Source organism: Myotis lucifugus, unplaced genomic scaffold (genome assembly GCF_000147115.1).
Source record: "Myotis lucifugus unplaced genomic scaffold, Myoluc2.0 scaffold_848, whole genome shotgun sequence".
Classification (NCBI taxonomy): Eukaryota; Metazoa; Chordata; class Mammalia; order Chiroptera; family Vespertilionidae; genus Myotis; species Myotis lucifugus.
This window is the reverse complement of record NW_005871896.1, coordinates 160,766-166,703: the sequence shown is the minus strand read 5'-3', so window position 1 is coordinate 166,703 and position 5,938 is coordinate 160,766.

Genomic DNA, 5,938 nt, shown 5'->3' with positions numbered 1-5,938 from the left:
TCAGTTGTCATATCCTCAGGGTCAGGTAATTTTTCTTTCCTTGTTTATGCCAAGTCTGCTAATGAGCCATCAAAGGCATTCTTCAATTCTGTTACATTGCCTTTTCGTCTGGATCATTCCTGTTTGATTCTTTCTTAAAATTTTTATCTCTCGCTTTACATTACACATCTGTTCCTTATGTTGTGTATTTTTTTTTATTAAAGCCCTTAGTATATGAATTGGTATTTTTAAATCCCTTGTCTGATAATTCCAACATTGCTGCCATGTCTGACTCTCATTGGTTTTGTTCAGTCTGTTCAGACTGTCTCTTTTGCCTGTTAGTCTGCCTTGTCGTGTTGTGTGGAAAGGTGAGCATGGTGTCGTGGGGAACTGCTGTAAATAGGGTTTTGATGACACAGTGGTGAGGTCTGAGGGCTGGAGGCCTGTAGTCCCACCAGGAGGCTCAGGCTTCTGGGGAGCAGGTGCCCTGGCTGCTGCCTTCACTGCGCTCAGTCCACTCCCCCTCCGGGGGGACAGGATGGCTGAGGGGGGCTGGGCCGGGCATCTCCCTTCCCTCAGGCCAGTTAGGCTCTGCTGCAACCCAGCAGGGCCGGCTCTGGTGGAATGGTTTCTCCTGGGCCCGGCCTTGTGATGAAGAAGAGAGTTCTGGGGCATTTTTTGAAATGGTTCCTGTTGGAAGCACAGAGGATCTTTCTCCATATTGATTGCGAGGGTCTGGTAGAGCTCTTGGAGGTAAAGCTCACAGAAGTGTGGGGTCCCCTGGAATTTTTAACTCTCAGACTTGTGCACATGGAGTCTCCATCGACGCATCAGTTGCAGCTGAGGTTTCCTCCCCCGGCACCCGGCACCGCTTCCCGGGGAGGAGTCAGCTCGTGGGGTCTGCTGCCTGGGTTGTGATTCTGTGTGTTCCTCTCTGGGCCTCGGTACCGTCTGCTCTGTGACCTCACTTCTCGGATGGGTCTAAGAAGAACTGTTGCTTTTCTAATGTGTCCAGCTTCTTAGTGGTTGGAAGGATGGAGTGGCCACTTCTAAACTCCTGACATGCTGGCCTGGCAGCCAGGAGTCTAATCCTGTTTTTAAAACAGGGCTTTGGAAATTTTCATTTTCCTGAACACGATGCCAGCAGCAGCCATGGCGATCGGGGTTTCTGGGTCCCTCAGGCCTCACAAAGGGGGCCCTCAGCTCTTACTGGAGAAACTCCCCTCAGCTCTTTCATGCTTCAAGTAAAATCCCAGTTTCTGACAAGATCTGAAACTGTAGCTTTTGGGTTTGTCACATATTTAAAATATTATACTACTAGTAAGCCCAGGAGAGGCATTATCATGTATTAAGGGCTGGTGTGATTTGTCCTCTATGGGTGTTTCGAGCAACAGTGAAGCGCAGGGATGATGGGTTTTGCAGCTGTTGAGGTCAAACCTTGGCCCGAGATTTTGTGTCCCTGTTTTCTCTTCACTGCTCAGCACAACCCACGTGCAGGCTCTGCTTCCCCTTCCCTCCACCTCATCTGCTTGACATGTTGATAGGAGCTTGGCCGGGCTGCCTGGCAGCTGAACTGGAGGCCATATGGCTTGTTCCATCGCAAAGGCTGTTCAGGAATGAAATAACATGTGGCCAGCCCTGCACAAGGGCTGCAGTCATGGAGGCAGGGCGCTTTCGGAGCGGAGTGATCACCAGGCCCTGCCCCTCGTTCCGACGGCATCAGGTTCTCCAACCATTTCCTGTCTATAGTAACCTTGCAAGATTAGTGGTAAAGCGAGGTGAACACCCAGAAGCAGGGAGAAAGTAAGCCACTTGCTGAAGGTACCAAGGCCAGTGGTAAACGCGGATCAAGAGGTGAGATTTGTTAGCTGGGTCTCACCATGAAGTCAGTGGTTTTCAGCCACATTCTTCCTCTCCCAGCAGCACCTCCTTAGTCAAGTGCTGGGCAGTCTCACATGTAGAGCAGGTGAGAAGGAGCTGCTGGCCATGTGGGACAGGAGGCTGTGTCCTGGGACACGGTGTTCAGGAGGGAGGCTCAGAAGCCAGCTGCTCGGTGGCATCCTCTGCAAAGTGAGGATAAGCATTGTCCCACCCCCAGGAGGCTGCTGGGAAGGTCAGCCAGAGCAGCCCAAGCCGTCGTAAACATACAGTTCATCCGTTCTTCTGTTTGGCCATTCAGTCAGTTTTTACTAAGCACCTTACCTACTCTATGCCCTGTTTTAAGCCGGGGGTTATAGCTGTGAACAAAACAGAAATCCTTGCTTTTGTGGCGCTAACATTCTCATAAGTATGATTATAGGACAGTGGGTTTAGGAGACACGGGACCTCTCCCAATGTTACCCCCTCTATCCTTGGCTCCGAGGGTTCCTGAGCACAGCGTGAGAACCCTGCAGTGGGCCATGCCTCCTAACATCCGGGCACTGTTCAGAGCTGGAGGGGGGGCATTGGAATTATATGGCAGCATTGACATTTTCCATTACGGACATAAACTCTCCCAGAAATACAGGTAGGAGAGAAGGATGGTGCCTGAGTTTGAGGGGCCAGTGTGGGAGCTCATTAGAGACGTGTTTGTGTGTCCTTCCTTCGCCATCTTGAACGCCTGTCTACAGCTGTGTGTCTAATTTTGTGTCTTATGCAAGATGATACTGTCCAGTGAGAGGGTGAGAAGGAAATTTAGGTCTAAAATGCTGATGATATAAACTGCATTGTCTAAAGGCTCATTTCCTTTAAAATTGAAGTGACAACCCAGATAGCTTCTCTTAGCCAGCGAATGTGGGGAAAGTGGGAAACTTAAGAAAATTGTCTGGTTGAAAGTATGTTTCTAGATGAGGGTTGACTTGGTGGTGTCATCAGCAGAATGAGATGTACAGCTCTGCGGAGAGGGTAATGAGAGAAGCATCGTTGTTTAGTGCCTGAGTGACTCAGGAGGCAATGAACCCTGTTTTGTGATTATCTTCAATTATTTTCAGACTAGAGGTCCGGTGCATGAAATTTGTGCATGAGTAGGGTCCCGGCAATCAGGGCTGATCGGGCCTTCTGGGCTGCCAGCCAGGGCCTTCCTTCATTCCACGCCGCCCCCTGGTGGTCAGCACACGTCATAGCAAGCGATCGAACTGCCGGTCTCCTTGTCAGACTCCCAAGGGGACACTTTGCATATTAAGCTTTTATATAGATAGATAGATACTTACAGACATTTCAACCTTCTTATTTTGCCTTCCCTCAGTGATTTTCAAAGATATCTGATAGAATTTCAACAGACTGAGTTGATTTTGGAGGGGGACAGTGTATATATTTTTTATTTTGCCATTTTAAAGAGCTAAATACCACACAGGAGGGTCTTTGGCATTGTTAGGGGTATCTCCCAAGACAGTTACACATTTCCAAATGTAAACATGCCATATAACATATAATTACCCCTTTCCCTCTCGCTCTGAAAAATGTAAAAAACAGTTTGAAAAGCCAAATAATTCAGATTTGTAATGCTTCTATAAATTCAGGATTAAATTAATTGATGAAGCAAATTTCTGGCTATTCTTTAGACTGATTCACTTCTGTCACCAACACTATTAGTTGGTTTTCATGTCAGGATCATTTTCAAGGAGAAAAACATATTTTGCTACTTGACCCAAGTTTCTGCCCTCATTGCAAAGAGCCAAGAATAACAAAGCCTGTGAATCACAGCCATTACTTAATGGACCTTTTCCTGTGGACACCATCCTTACAGCACGGAGGATTCCAATGTCTTCTCAATAAAATTACATCTGATTGCACCTATCTGCCTTTGGCATCAGGCATGGTCAGATATGCAAGCGTTAAATCCGTGAGCACCGTGTCCACCACAGTGCGGCTGGTTGCATGTCCTAAGTCTATGCCGATTTCCCTTTGGACTCAGATTTTACCTGCATTCATTTGTTTTCAAAAGTTATCCTGTCCGGTGCACTCAGATGTGTCGATTTTACTCATTTCTTTTCCTGTGCACACTGTTGTTTAGAGAAGGGAGCCATCGGATAGAGAAGAAAGTGTTGGTACGAGACGGACACGCAGAGGACTTGAGGTGTCTGTGTTGTATAGGAACATAGAAACGCTGGGAACGCTAACAGGAAGCCTTTCTTAGACGGAGAGTGGTGAGCCTTTGAGAGGCCACCGGGTGTGGTAGGTAAAGCACATGGAGGGAACATAGCCCCCAGGAAAGACCCAGAGTCTAACAGAGAGGTGGAGTCTTTGCAGTGAGATGGCAGCTCAACTTAGACAGGAAAAGGCGTGTCCAGAGGAATGGCGGAGCTGGGCAGAGAGGCCCGGCCACTCCGGGATCCCTTCCGAGAATATTTACCAAGAGAGATGCAGGAGAGGGAGTGAGTCTAGTGGAGCAATGGGAAAGGGAGAGGGGGGAGATGTAATTGTGGAAACAGGAATGAACAAAAGGGTGATATGTAGGCTTTATTTGTATATCTGTTATGTCTATTGTGTCAGAATAATGGCTTCTTTCCTTCCTCCCCTTCTTTCTTCTATCGGTCCTTCCTTCCCTCTCTCCTTACCTCCCTTCTTCCTTCTTTTCTTCCTTCTCCCCCCCTTTTTATTTGAGGGGTTTAAATAGTTTGGTCTAAATTATGACCATGCTAAAACAATGAGGTTAAGTCAAAGGGAGACAATTTTGTGAGTAATAATTTCATGGAAAAACTTGTGTGTAGTTGACAGTCTTTTCTTTACCTTTGAATTTAGTTCTTTTTCATTATTTTCTCCACCAGTTTCTCTGAAAGTAATTGGCTAGCCCTGCGATAAACACATACTCATTTGGTTTGGGGTAATTTGTCTTCCCTGCATCTTCACTCACAGAGTTATCTTGAGGACTCCTTCCTGTTTCAGTAAAATGAGAAAGAGACGAATGGCATGCCAGGATGGGGTTCAGTTTTCTAGGGGCTGGTTCTGCTGAAGAGCTGACATCGACTATGTTAAAAAGGCAATAAGCAGGCGGCTGTACTGCCTTAGAGTGGACGCGCAGTGTTCAGGTGGCGACATAGTGAGATGCACAGCATCGCTCAACACAATGTTGTTATCATTGGCTGAGCCGGAGATGGGGAGGCAGAGAAGGGAATCAGAATGTCAGTTCTTACCACCATCTGTGAAGCCTTCCAGGCCTCCCAGAGCACACTCATATCTGGAAGAGGGGGAGCAGCAAAGAAAAGATAGAGGAGGAGGAGGAGGGGTGAAGAGGGGAGGGGTACGGGGAGAGAGTATGGCTGCTTGTGGACCCCTGTGGGTTGGAGGGACTCAGAAGTAAGCAGGCGGAGTGAATACCATCCAACATAACACTCTGCCTGCCTAGCGGTGGCCCCACATCAGCTTCCACTCTGTTCTCTCACTTGTCTCAGCTCCGATGACCTGAGCTGCCAGTGTATCTGAGTATCTGTCCGCTGCTGGCCCTGGGGCTGAATGGGTCGGCGGATAAATGTCTCAGATGTTTGCTGAGCATCTGTGCGTGCTGGGCTCGGGGGAGGAGGCAGTGGTGGGTCAGTTACAGTTTTTCCTTGTTCATTTACCTAATTTAAAAATATTGATGGAGGGCCTACTACGTGTCAGGTACATTAGTAGGTGCAAGCACAGAACCTAGCATGACAGTGAACATTGGGGTCAATTGCAGTTGTTTGCGTTTTCAGCAATGTTGTACGGACACATTCTCCTCTGTGCCTCCCGGGGCTCATTTGCAAGAGGTTCTCTCAGGTGGTGGGAATGAGTGCAGTGGAGCTACATGCATCAACATATGTGACTCTTAGGAACAGAATGTCGAGCCAGAAGACAAAAATAAACACGAGCAATTTGCAAAATAGTAAATAGTTTGATTCCATTTATAAGAAACCAAAAGCACACAAGACTAAACAATATGCTGTTTAGGAATACATGCATATGGGATAAGACTAGTATAAAAACAAGGGAATAAGAAACACCAAATTAAGGTAGAGCT